Source organism: Equus caballus, chromosome 10 (genome assembly GCF_041296265.1).
Source record: "Equus caballus isolate H_3958 breed thoroughbred chromosome 10, TB-T2T, whole genome shotgun sequence".
In the NCBI taxonomy this organism is placed as follows: domain Eukaryota; kingdom Metazoa; phylum Chordata; class Mammalia; order Perissodactyla; family Equidae; genus Equus; species Equus caballus.
The window spans coordinates 13,008,697-13,023,284 of record NC_091693.1 but is presented as its reverse complement, the minus strand read 5'-3'; the positions used below and the strand labels follow the sequence as shown (position 1 = coordinate 13,023,284).

Here is a 14,588-nt window from a genome sequence, read left to right as displayed (position 1 = left end):
GGAGAAACTGGAGGCAGAGGGAGTATTTAGGAAGCCAGTGCAATGTCAAGCATGAAGCTTCTTTCTGCCGCTTGTTAGAGACTCCAGGTGTAGGGGGGGAAGGTCTTTCCTGTATGTTTTACGGACTTTGATGTTATAAATCTATAATAATTTGATTTCTGCAAGATTCCTCCCCAGGAGACACCCGTTCTTGGGGCACCTGGAGAAGAAGTGGGGAAATTGGTCAGCTGTTCCAGGAAAGGAGAGATTATTCGGTGGGCTTCAGGTGTATATCATTCCTGTTCTGCAGTAAACTGAAAAGAGCAAAAATAACAGGAGTTCCTTATTGTCCGTCTTTACATTTTTATGTTGTGTAGAGATTTCCAATTTACAAAGTAGTTTCACAGGCATTGTCTCATTTGCTTCTCACCAGTCTCCTGAGGGAGGTTAGGCAGGGGCTCCCTCCGTTTTATGGATGAGGAGAGGCCTTAATTTCTCAGGGTCTCTCAGATCTAGGCGTCCTCATTTTCAGTGCAGTTAACTTCCTCTGCTTCATGTCCCTCAGACATCAAATGGGAGCTCTCTTCCTCTATTAATTAATTAATTCAACACATATTTATTAAGTGCCTAATATGCATCAGGTACTCCACTAATTTGAGGTCCACTAAAGGGCATATATTTAAAAAAAATATTTTTGCTGATTGTAAAAGCAATACATGCTTATTATAGAAATTTTGTAGAGTAGAAGAAAAGATTCCCTTAATGGCACCACCTGGAAACGTGGATATATTTAGATTTTCTTTGGCCCATTTTTCTGCTTATTGAGATAACACTATGTATATAACTTTGAAACTGATTTTTTTCATTTGTTATGAATGTTTTCATATTATTAAAATTTTTACAAACATTTAGAAGATGGCTGTTTAACATTATATTAGTGAAAAATTAGTAACAATAATTTCTCTATTGGACATCTGGGTTATTTCCAATTTTTTATTCTTTTAAATATTGCTACAATAAACATGTTTTTCATTAAGTTCAGTTTGCATTTCTGGTTATTTCCTGGGCTAGATTTATTAAAGTGAATAGATAATTTGGTGAAAGGAGTTACTTGGGTTCGTGATAAATACTGCCAAATTGTTTTCCCAAAACTTGTTAGAATTATCTGTGCTTCCATTGACATTATATGAGTCTGGGTAAGGGATTTTGAAATGGGAAAAGAACCTATTTTCTATCATTTTGGCCAGAATGGACATGAGGAAGACCTCAGGAAGCAGAAACCTGCCATTGCAGCCTGGCCCAGATGTTGCCCTTGGTGAAAAATATGAAGATACCCCAAAGGGTAGAACCATCTTAGTGTGATGGCTAATTTTATGTGTCAACTTGACAAAGATCAGGGTAAGGCATATATTTCAGAAAGGTTTAAAAGAAAAAGATAGAGAAGAGGTGAGTTTCAGGCAGCAGAAGAAATTCCAGGGTCTCAGAATTGGAGTGTTCTCTAGGTAGGGCAAATGAGGCTGCTGCTGGGTGTGCTCAGGTCAGGCTAAAGATCAGGAGAGGAGCCTAGAGGGCAGAAAGAGAATGGCTCTGCTCTCCCAGTGGTCAGGATCTGCTTACCTCCAGTTTTGCCCAGGTTTAGTGAAAGAGAGTGAAAAGTAAGTCAGGCCAGACTCGGATTGCTGTTTAGGGTCCTGAGGAGCCTGGATCTGTCATCCAAGGAAGTTCAGACCTAAGCATGTGATATCCAGTGAAAATTCTCTTGTTAGGCTTCTGTTGTCTTTGTTTGAAAATTTCTGCCTTTTCAAAAAAAATTCTATGTATTTTTCTTTTCTTGTTCTTGTTGTTAGTTCCCACTGGAAAATTAGTCAGTCTTGGCTGAGCTAGGTAGAAAAGATTCGTTCCAACCTAGTCAGCATAACTAGGGTGGTTGGAAGAGCAACCCTATAAAGTAGGTGGTGGTGGCCATGGCTGCCCCATAACCCTTTTTATAACTTTAATAGTACCTATTGCACTGTCATTACACCTTGTTCTTTATCTGAGTACATATTCAATTTCTCATGCTCCTCTGAAAGCAACTTAAGGATAGAAACTAAATCTTTGTTTCTGATTTTTAAAGTGTCTGGCAAGATACTACTTACATTATAGGTACCAAATAAATATTTATTAAACTGAAGACTTTTCCATGTGTCTCACACATGGATTCTGGTAACTTTTCATTCATTCATTCATTCATTCCCTTAGTAGGTACTTAGTTTCTTGAATGCCTACTAGATACTAAGCCTTAAAGTAGGCACTGGGTATACTAATGGGAATAGAAAGTAAAGATTTTAGTGATTGTGATTGTGATTTATGAGAAATACATCTAAATGACCAAATATAAATTTCTCATATATATATGTGGTCTTGGTCCACAGTTCCTGGCTCACAGCTTCCAAAACTCTTGGCATTTCTTGTTTATATTAATGAAGGTGACTTTTGGACCCCACCCAAGGTGGGAGCTAGTTGCCAGAAGAACCAGCCATGTGATCAGAGGATTGGAACTTTTGGTCCCACCCCCTGATTTTTGGGGAGGTGACAGGGGCTTGATGTTGAATCAACAGCCAATGGCCAATGACTTAGTCAATCACGCCTATGTAATGAAGCCTCCATAAAAACCCAAGGACAGCTAGTTGACCATTTTTTTGGAGAGCTTCCAGGTTGGTGAACACATAGAGGTGCCGAGAGAGTGGCCTGCCTGGAGAGGCATGGAAGCCTTGCGCCCTTTCCCTCATACCTTGCCCTACTCATCTCTGTCATCTGAATGTTCATCTTTATCACTTATCATATCCTTTAATAAACTGGTAAATGTAAGTAGGTGTTTCCTTGAGTTCTGTCAGCTGTTCTAGCAAATTAATCAAACCTGAGGAGGGACTCGTGGGAACCTATGATTTATAGCCAGTTAGTCAAACGTACAGGTAATAACGTTGACTTGAGATTGGCCTCCTGAGTTGGAGGGGCTTGTTGGCACCTCCAGATTGTAGCTGGTTTGTCAGAAGCACAGTTAACAACCTGGGACTTGTGGCTGGTGTCTGAATGGGGAGAGGGGAAATCTTATAAGACTGAGCTCTCATCATGTGGAATCTGATACTATCTCTGAATAGGTACTGTCAGAATTGAGTTGAAGTTTCAGACACTCTGCTGGCATCTGAGAACAGCTTGTTGGTGTGGTGAACCCTCCACACAAACTTGGAATCTGGTCCAGGAACCCCTTTGTGTGATCCTTATGGAGCTCATAGACTTATGAGAGAAACAGTCAAATAAATAGACAATTACAGATCAGAATAACAAATGTTGTGATTGAGGGACAGGTGGATGTTACAGGAGCACAGAGGAGGGTCTCCTAACTCATCCTGGGATGAGGGTGGAAGTGTTGAGGCCAGTCAGAGAAAACTTTTTCTTTTCTTTTGTTTTCTTTCCAAGAGCTAAATTCTAAAGGAGAAGTAAAAATTGAGGGAAGGGCCTTCCAGGCAGAGGCAATAACACATCTAAAGTCAGTGATGTGAGGGATTACCTATATTCAGGATACTGCAAGTAGCTGAGTATATTGTAACAGAGAGTATAGAGGGATGGGGGTTAGAAATAAGCAGGGAAGAGATTATGAAGAGCCTGGCATGCTGGGAGAAGAAGTTTGGATTTTATCCTCAAGGTGATGGAGGTGGCATCTAGATTTTAGGCAGGGAATTGACATGATCAGATTTGTGTTTTAGGGAGAGCACTCTGACTATCAAAGTGGAGAACAAATGGAATAGATGAGCTGAGGGAAGATGAGCTAAAACTTGGGCAATTTAGCTAGGGAAACCCCAGGGACAGCATAAGTTGAGTTAGCTATGATTGCTGCTTCCTTATTCTCCAGGATACTCCTTTCCATCTTTAGGGTCCATGTCTCCAGTACCTGCCATAGAACCTGGTGAATGGGAGACATTTAAGAAGTGCTTCTTATATATCTCACTCCTCTTTGTATCTCCCAAGCCTAACACAAGCCTGATACTTGGAAGTGCCTGGTACCTGTTGGTTAGCTCCCATGCTTTGTCTTGTGCTAGCAGCCACTAAGCACTGATTTGAAAGTAAGGTGTGTACCCTTTTTCCTGAGGTCACAAACCAGGCAAAATTGTTTCCAGGTTAGAGCTGACCTTGAAGATATATTTTGCATGGCCTTCTCACGATTTCTCCAAAGACATTCTCCATCTTATGATGAGTCTGTTTCAAAGTAGACAGTGGATTCCTTTAGGGCAGAAAATGTATTTTGATTTACTTTGTACTCCCAGGACTTTTCACAGTGCATGATACATAGTAGGTGATGCTAGTATTTGTCTCATGAATTTGAAATTCATTGTTTTGGACTTGAAATATGTTTCATGAAATATCATGTAAAGATTGATTAGGTGATGATTTCCCTTAAGAAAGCTTTTAAATCTGTAGCCTAATAGGGGTAACTGGGCGTATCTAATGCCTGAGAAGGAGAGAACTCTAAAATGGCAGAAGTTAGCAGAATGGGAAGTAAGTTACTTCCCAGAAATATTTAGCAGTTGAACTGAAACAATTTCAGAAAGGCTTGGGGCAAAGGTTGTAGATTCTTGGAACGTCGTATTATGGAGATTGGGAAGCTCTGGGTTCCCTTTACCAGCTACCATTAGAAAAATGACTTTCCTTACTCCTCTTGCACTTTAAACTGCAGTTGAACAAGACGACACTCCACATTTTCCTAATTCTTTTTCTTTTGTTTCTTTCCTTCATTAGGAATGTCCTTTTCCTTTATGCCACTATCATCATCCTTCAATGTCCTGCTGAAATGCTACACTCTTTCCCTGAGACCCTGTCGAAGAAATAGTCTCTCCCTACCCCAAACATGTCAACTTTTAGACCCCCTCATGGTACTTCATACTACCCTACCAGAATTATATATGGGTTATCATATATAAATAATTTAACTATATGTATTCCATAGCCCAGGGCCTTGTAAATGTTGAATGGATGATGTGACTGAACTGTATTACTAACTTAGTGTGATGGTTAATTTTATGTGTCAACTTGACTGGGCCATGGGGTGCCTAGATGTTTGGTCAAAAAGTTTTCTCAGTGTTTTTGTGAGGCTGTTTTTAGATGAGATTAATATTTAAATCAGTAGACTGAGTAAAACAGATTGCCCTTCCTGATGTGGCTGGACCTCATCCTCACTGAAGACTCGAATAAAACAAAAAGCTTGACCTTACTCTGACTAAGAGAGAATTCCTCCTGCATGAAGGTCTTCAAGCTGGGACATCTGCTTTTTCCTGCCTTCAGAGTTGAACTGAAACTTTGGCTCCCCTGGGTCTTGAGCCTGCTGGCCTTCAGACTGGAACTATACCATTGGCTCTCTTGTGTCCCTAGCTTTCTCACTCACCCTGCAGATTGGGACTTCCCAACCTCTATCATCATGTGAGCCAATTCCTTATAAATGTCTTTCTTTATATCTATCTATCTATCTCTATATCTAGATATATATCCATCTTTTTGCTTCTGTTTCCCTGGAGAACCCTGACTAATATACTTAGGGTCTGGATGTTGTAAATACTCTAGAGAAAGGAAAAGTTCTATTTTGCCTTTCCTGCAACTGAATTAACATGAGGCACCCTTTTAAAACGATGCCTACCTTTGATAGCTTTTCATCTCCTGAATACTTTTCATCTGAAGTCTTTTCCCTTTTCCAAGATTTCAGGCACATAGGACTTCGATGCTTCCACTAGCCCTCCACTGTAATATCTGACCTAGGTCCACCCTGTTCCTCACTTAAAGCCCACATATTCCTTGCTTTTGAGTCCTCTTCCCAACTCCACCCCATTGAATCTCCCAACTCAGGGTGGTAGATGGGAGTTACGTAGCGGGGAAAAGCAGTCTGACTGTTCAAGTGATTCGTGTATAGTTGAAAGTTCTCTACCATTCACAGAATCATTTGCTAAATGAATTGGGTGAAATATCAAGTAGTTTAATAAAGTGGGGTGAGAATTTTAGGCAGAGTGAAGGTGCTATCTTTGAGTAATTACCCAATGGGCAGGTAGGATCGCCTTTCTGGAAGTCAGTCTCAGGGTCAGCACCTCCTATGCACTGACTGCTTTGACAGATTCTTCCCTTTTCTATCTCTGAAACCACAGCTCCTCTAAAAACAATATCAAATAAGCACTCCCGCTGAGGTAGCAATGGAGATTCTACTGCCAATACAGGAAGAGAGACAGCAACCATTTGCACATCTCCATTGGATCTTTATAATTAGCAAATACTTATAGTTTTAAAAGTTCCATTTTAGAAGAATATAGACTATTTTAAAAGATGAGAAAATCAGTAGTTTTATATTATGTGTGGCCACAAATAGGGAAAAGACCTGGTAGGAGAGCAGATTTTAATGAGGTATTAGAGGCTTCCTGTTTAAGAAGATGTTAGTAAGTCAAGTCTGCGGTGAAGCTGCTCTGGCTTAAAATACTTAGCATCTAATGTATTATAGGATAGATCTTCCCTCTGGGTCTCCTGTGAGAAGAAGGGGGAATTTAGAGGTAAGGTTATGAATGTAATATAAAACTATAAACTCCCTGTATCTATTTTAATATTTAAATATATTTAGATCTTTCTTATATTTTTACCAAAAAAACCAATTCTGAACCTTTTTTCTCTTGTTGACTTCCATGATATCACTCTCTTCTTTTTTAATAAACAAACTTCTTTATAGAGTTGTCTTTAGTCACTGTCCCCATTTACTTATCTCCCATCTACTCCTCAGCATCAAGGAGTTGACTTTTTCTTCCTGTTGTGCAATTAAAACTCTCTAACCAAGGTCTCCAATGGTGAAGACATCCCCAAATACAACAAACCCTTCTCAGCTTTGCTTTACCTGATGTCACAAGCACTCGCCACTGTTGACCACTGCTTGACTCTGGAGCTGCTGCCGTGGCCCTCACTCTGTGGCTTCCCACCAATCTGGCCGTTCCTTTTCAGTTTGGCCACCTGCTCTGATCTGCACATCCCATAAGTGTCAGTGGTCTTTAGAGTTCTGTCTTATGCCCTCTTCTCTTTCTATGTATACTTTCTGGTCCCTCTGTGAGTTCAGTTATAATTACCTTCTGTTGAGTCATATATCTCAACTGTGTATTGGATATCTGCTTTTGAATAATCAACATGTCCAACACTGAACTTCCCTTCCATTCCCCCAAACCTGATTCTTTAAAATATGTACATTTATAGTGGCTAGTACCCACAGTGATCTCTGCCAGAAACCTGGCCACATCCTTGAGTCCTGCCTTTGTCATTCTCTCATCTAGTCAGTCGCTGAGTTATGACAATGCTGCCACTTAAATATCTCTCTAACCTGTCCAATCATTTTTCCAAACTTACTCACACCAGTAATTCAGCAACCACCTTTTCCTTCTCTAGATCACGGCAAAGGTCTTCTCTCTGACTCCCCTCCTTGCCTCCAGTCTAATTCCATTCCCCTTCTAATTCATGGTCCATGGTGTAGCTAGAGTTTTTTTAGAAAATAAAATTCTGAGCATATCTTTTTCCATTATTAAAGTCCTTTAATCATTTTCTATTGCTCCAGGATGTACTTTGTTCTTTTCAGTGCAGCTCCCAAGTTTTTTGTCATGTTACAAATTTAAAAGACCTCAGTCTTCTCCAGCTTCATTTGTGCCATCCCTGCCCCTCACCCCACCCCAGTTCTTGCACCTTCTGCTCTAGTCACACCAAACTAGTTTACTTCCTTAAATGCCCCTGCTCTCTATATCGTCAGGGACTTTGTACTTACTTGGTCTGCCTAGAACACTGTTGTCCTGCCTCTTTATTTTCTTGCCAGTTTTAGTTATCCTTCAGGCCTTGGTTTAAACATTACTTCTTCTGTAATCCTACACTAACATACCAACCCCAGTTTATGATCCTGCAGTTCCCAGTGCTCACCCCTTTTATAGCACTTATCATGCTCTCCTGAGACCACCTGGTGAATGTACTGTAAGCATCTTGTAGGCAGGGCCTCCGTGTCTCATTGTTGCATTCCTGGGGCCTAGAAAACTTTCTGTCACATAATAGATGCTCAGTAAATATTTCTGTTATCAACGAATGATTCATCATAGATAACTTTGGACACATTTCTCATTAAACCAATTGAAGAACTGGTGCAGAGATGGCATGGGGAGAGCAGAAATGGGATCAAGGCCTTGGTGTCAGTTTTTTAAAAAAATTAAAGCCAAAGTTCAGATTTTTGCTATTTTACAAGCTGGCTATAGATCTTAATGGGTTTATGGAATACTATAGCTAAATCTAAACTGCAGCCAGCTGGCATAGCCCTTACCCAGGCCTTAAGATTCTTCTTTTTAAATAACAGCTTTATTGAGCTATAATTCATGTATCATAAAATTCATCCATTTAAAGTGTATAATTCAGTTGTTTTTAGTATATTCACAGAATTGTGCAGCCATCACCACTTTAGATCATTTTCATCACTCCAACAAGAAACCCCACACCGATTAGGAATTACTCTTCATTCCAATCCCTCCCCCTGTCTCTTCCCTCCGTCCTCTGGAAACCATGAAGCTATTTAATCTACTTTTGTCTCTATGAATTTGCCTATGCTGGATATTTCATATAAGTGGAATCACACAATATGTGTTTTTTGTGACTGGCTTCTTTCACTTAACATAATGTTTTCTAGATTCATCCATATTGTATCTTGTATCAGTATTTTATTTCTTTTCATTGCCAAATCATATTCCATTGTATACCCAGTTTGTTTATCCATTCATCAGTTAATGGACATCTGGGTGGTTTCCACTTTTTGGCTGTTACAAATAATGCTGCTTGTGAACATTTGTGTACAAGTTCTTGTGTGGACATATGTTTTCATTTATCTAGGGTTTATATCTGGGAGTGGAATTGGTGGGTCATATGGAGGCCTAAGGATTCTTAAGAACTGAGGTTGCTTTAGAGAATAAGCTCACAAACACATAAGTACCAATAGCTCTTGCTCTTTTGTCAATTTAGTGATAGGCAAGTTGTACAACTGGTTCTTTGAAGAATTGACATTAATCAAATTTCTCTGCCTAATGTAAAATAGAAAATGTACAATGTCTAATTCTTCTGTGTAGGATAATAAGCCCTTCTTGGGGTTAAATAGAAGTGGGAGATTTTAGTGTCTGTTTCTGCGCGTTTCCATTTCCATTCCACCCCACCCCTGGACCACACAGAGATGGCAGAAGGAGGTAGCCAGGAAAGCTTCTTTTGGAGGAATTGGCTTATTAGCTGATTTGAGCCACAATTAACTCACTGCTTCCATCTTTGTGTTTATGATAGGGGTTTATTGTTCCTTTTATTACTCTTCTCTTTGGCTATTATTTCTCTTCTCTACACATCTCTGCCACCATATACACTCCTGTTTTTTTCCTGTTCTTCCCTTTCTGCTCAAACTCCTGGTCATATCAAACTATTCCTCAGTCCTATATAATTTGAGTCAATAAAGTTATAAGACTCACATGAGTTATAGGATTCCTCTTTAAGGTATATCATATCCAGGTAAATATGGGTACCCAAAAGTAGTTGTCCTGGGTGGCTCTACATTTATTCCAAAAGTTCTGTCATTACTCAAAATATTTTGGTCACTTATCATGTAGAGTTGTTCTTAAAACCAGTGTGAGCCCTACAAGAAGACCAGTTTCACTTCCTTGTAATCACACTTAGTATTTCAGGCAGCCTGCCACTCTGCTTGTATTTATTCATCTTCCTGGTCAGATTCCCCATTTCCTTTTTTGCTCTAGTCCCCAAGCAAAAAGAGTGCTGAGTTCAAATGGGGCTCCAAGTATGGGGCAAGGCTGGTGGTCATAGAGAACCCAGCAGTGAAGGGAGATCAGCCTGCTCCACAGGACTTTGACTTTACACAAAGCCTGCCAAAGCTGCTCTTTTTAGTGTGTTCTCTCCAGTGCCCCATTTCTGCTTTGTGATCCGCTCTCCCACCTTTTTTACAGAAAAGAACCATCAAATCCTAGGGCTGTGGACATAGCCTTGAACTGTCCTCCTCACAGAGGAAACTTGGGGAGAACAGGTAGGGAGAGGCACTTCAGAAGGCTCCATTTTCTTCTGCTGCTGGGTAGTTAATGTTCAACCAGCAATTCCTGCTCTTGGGGAGACCAGGATCATGTTCCAGCCCCACATCACTGCTCAGGGCACAGGGCACTTTGTACAGAGAGTTGTGATTCAAGAGAGATCTGCAGCTGACCTTCCTACTTCATCTTTATGGTCTAGCCATCTGTGATCTTGTATCTTTTCAGTTCTCAGGTTCTGGATCATCACATTCTCTTTCTCTCTGAGTCTCTGCTCTGAGGGGAGAATGAGGATGTTTACCAGTGGGGCAAAAAAGAAAGCCTGAAGTTTGCAAAGCAAAAATTAACATAAAGATGGGCTCCCTTCCCATCATGCCTCCCTCTCCTCCCCAGTAGTTTCTGAACCCCCCAAAACCCCAGTGAGGTGTTAGCTGATTGTACAAATATGTCGAGTATTTCCTCAAAGAAGCGGCTGGGATACTGCTGCCGCTACTAACAGCTAACATTTATTGCTCACCCACTGTCTTCTAAGTGTTTTATACCCGGATTAACTCATTGACTTCTGAAAACACCCTGTGAAGTATGTATTGTTATAATCTTCATTTTCTAGGCAAAGAATCTGAGGCCCAGAGACATTACAAATAGCTTGCCCGAAGTGTCACAGTGGGGATTCAGGAGCAGGAACTCCAGCGCAGGTGGTCTGGCTCTGGAACAGGTGCTCTCAGGTAACATGGCCTCTTGTAAATCACCCAGAGAGTGTGTGGAAGCTCTGCCACTGCCCATCTGCATGACTGTGTAGCACTGGGCTGCCCTCGTGCCTGGGACACTCTTCCTTAAAGACCCTGGTCAAGGGAGGCTGCTCCTCTGACATCTTCTCTGACTTCTGCAACCTCAGGGCAGTTGTTGTCCTTGGAAGTTGAGCAGCACTTTCTGTTTATTTTGTTTAAGCACATAGTATTCTATTTGTTGGAATATCTGATCCCTTGTGTTGGAAGCTTCTGGAGAGAAAGAACTTATTTTTTCTTAGAATATTTCAAATATGTTCAGAAGTTAACCTAAAGATATAATGAATCTACATGTACTCATTCTGCAGCTTCAGCAATTACTTCATGGCCGATCTTGTTTCATCTTTAGGCCCTGTCCAGACTTGGAGTATTTTGAAGCATATCCCAGACTTCAAATCATTTTATCTGTAAATATTTCAGTTGTGTTACTAAAATATCGGGGCTCTGTATAAAACATAACCACAATGCCATTGTCACACTAAAAATTAATACTTCCTCAATATCATAAAATATTTAATGTTTAAATTTCTGCAATTGTCTCATAATTTTTTCCCTTCTCTTCTTGTTTTTACTTATTCCTGTTTTTCTTTCTTTGTCCCTCCAATGCTTTTTTTTAAAGAGTTGTTTGAATAAAGATCCAAGTAATGGCTTTATTTTTTAATCTGCATGTTCTCCCCAGCACTGGCTTAGTGCTTGACATATGGTAAATCCTCACTAAATGTGTGTGAATGAATGAATCATCAGAAATCTGTAAAGTGTCCTGGTTGGATTAGTGTAGCCTTCCTGTCATTTGTGGTTGGTTTCTTGGGATTGCTTTGGGTTTCTGATAACTTTAGTTAGGGATTAACTGAGATGCCAGCTACCATCAGTGCCTGTGAACATTGCTAAAGGGTGGAGGGTAATGAGTGTATCTGTGACTCAGACATTTACAGGATAGAAGGACACAGACCCTTGCTTTCTTGTCTCTGTATTTTCTCCTTAATTTCTTGTTATCTCACTTTGAATTTGGACTGACCCTGTTTGTTTTTTTTGCTATTTCTTCAGAAGAGGACCCTGAAGGAGCTCCTTGAGAGCATGAACAGCTTTATATGGTGCTGTGGTAGGCAGAGTTCTAAGATGGTACCCCAAGATTTACCTCTAATCCTGGACTGTGAATATGATGAGATATTGTGCCTGTGATTATGTTACCTTAAGTGGCAAAAGGGATTTTGCTGATGTAACTAGGGTTGCTTGGCAGTTGACTTCGAGTTTTACAAAAAGACATGATCTGAGTTGTTTAATCTAATCACACAAGCCCTTTAAAAGCAGACATTTTTTTCCAGCTGGTCTTAGAAGGGAAATTCTATTAGAAATGTGAGAGGGATTAAGGGATGTTCTCCATTGCCAAGTTGGAGGGGCCTTAGTGGCTAGGACATGAGGATGTCCTCTAGTAGCTTAGGCAGTACCTAGCAGGACAATGGGGACCTCAGTCTTATAACTTCAAGGAACTGAATTCTCTGAGCTAATAAATGGTTTTTGTTTTAATCCACTAAATTTGTGATAAATTGTTTGGCAAAAATAGAAAATACAAGTACTTTGTACCTGATAGGTTAAATTAGCTTCTCCTTTGTTTATTTTCTTTTTAAAAATTGAGATAAAATTAAAATACATTAAAATGCCTGCAGATTTTAAGTGTAAAATTTGGTTTTTGGTAAATGTATACACCCATGTAATCACCACCTGCATTGAGATATAGAAAATTTTCATCAGCCCAAAAAGTTCCCTTGTGTACCTTTTCACTTAATTCCATCCATTATGGTGAATTCTAATGCCATTAATTACTATTGCCTATTCTTGAAGGTCATTTAAATGTCATCGTATTGTATGTACTCCTTTGTGTCTGGCTTCTTTTGCACAGCATAATGTTTTGAAGAGTAATCCATCGTGTTTTAGCACTAGTTTGTGCCCTTTGTATTGCTAACTAGTATTCCACTGTATAGATATACCACAATCTGTTTATCCATTCACATGTTGGGGGATGTTTTAGTTGTTTCCCCCTTTTGGCTACTATAAATAATGCTGCTGTGAACATTGGTGTATAACTCTTTGTGTGGATATCTATTTTCATTTCTCTTGGGTAAATACCTAGGAGTGGGATTGCTGCACTGTATAAGTATATTTAACTTTACATGAAAATGGCAAACTCTTTTCCAGAGTGGTTGTGCCATTTTATATTTCCCCCAGCAATAGATAAGAATGCCACTTTTTTCCCATTCTCACAAGACTTGGAATCATCAACTTTTAAAGTTTAGCTATTTGCCAATAATTTACTTTTGAGTACTTCTCTGTGCCTTGCAGAAGACATTATTCATTTCATGCCCATCTCATGGAATATTCTTCTAACTCCCCAGTTTTTCATTCCTCCCTGTTTTAGGTCACTGTTGCCTAACATAAAATATATGTGAGAATCACCTGGGAGTTTTTCAAAATATACAAGTCCAAGTCTCATTCCAGACATACTGTATCAGCTTCTTCTGGGATGGTTTATAGGCTTATTATGTATGTTGAAAAAGTTCTCTAGGTAATTCTGGTTCATGCTCCTAGCTAAAACCACTACTTTTAGGAATAAATCCTACCTACTATAGTGGAAGTTCTCCATCCTGGCTACACATAAAAAGTATCTGGGAAGCTTTAAAAAATTACCAATGTCTGGGTTCCACCTCACGCCAATTAAATTGGGATCAGTGGGTAGGACTGAGTATGAGTAGTTTTTAAAGTTTTCCCAGTCATTCTAATGTGTAGCCTATTTCCCACTGGATTTCTCTTGTCTTCTCTTGTGGCATTTACCCCTTTCTACGTTTGTATTATAATAATTTTTCATGTCTTATCTCCTGTCTCAGGCTTTATGTTCCCTGGGGTAGAGACCCTGACTTTCTTCTTTCTGTATCCTTCCTGGAGTCTAACGCTGAGACTTGTAGCACAGCAGGTACTCAATAGGATTCCATGAACACAGGAACTGGTCATCAGGAAAAGATTCTCAATCACAGGTAGGTTGTATCCTGAGTCTTAGGTTCACATGTTAATGCTACTGGGTCCCTGTTCTCCCCCGGGGATTGAGTTTTTGATTGTGATGACCAGTGTAGGTAACTCCTCTGTTAGAGAACAGGGAGAACATTGCCCTGTTTGGTTTTTGTTTTCAGGTCTATCATTGGCCCTAAGAATTATATGTGTATATGTGGTGGAGGGACAGCAATGGGTAAGGAGAAAGATCTAATTAGAATGGAGGAATTATACTAGAGAGTGGTAGTAAAGAAAGTAAGAAATGTTAGTAAAGAGGAAGAAATGTGAACTTATCTGGTAGGCAAGGATTGACCACTGTAGATTCTTGAGTAGGAGAGTGAACCAGTTTTTAGGAAGGTAATGAGGCAGCAGTATGCAAGGAAGATTTCAGTAGAGAGTCCAGAGACAAAAAGTCAAGCTGTATTTCCAGCAGCAGAATTGTTGAGGGCCTGGGTTATTAAGGTTTACGGGAACGGAGAGAAGAACGCAACTGAGAGATGTTAAAAAAGAATCAATGTGTTTTGATGATGCATTGAATCTGGGAAACAAACAGGCAAGGTATTTGGATTTGAGTGTCAGGTGTTCTGGGAAGTAGCAGGGGCTAGAGACAGAGATGCAGGAGGCACCTGCCGAGAGGTCATCGAGCTGTGGGAATAGGGTGGTGGAGGGAGACAAGCAGGGTCTGAGAATTAAATCT

At 40.0% G+C, this 14,588-nt stretch overlaps 1 long non-coding RNA gene across 1 annotated transcript in view; it reads left to right on the top strand.

Moving 5' to 3' along the window:
- The window catches only part of LOC111775440 (uncharacterized), a 96,303-nt gene that overhangs the window by 505 nt on the left and 81,210 nt on the right, over window positions 1-14,588 (top strand). Inside the window, exon 2 of the long non-coding RNA XR_011422425.1 lies at window positions 10,678-10,792. This is a non-coding gene — a long non-coding RNA (uncharacterized lncRNA). The remainder of the gene's footprint in view (window positions 1-10,677; window positions 10,793-14,588) is intronic.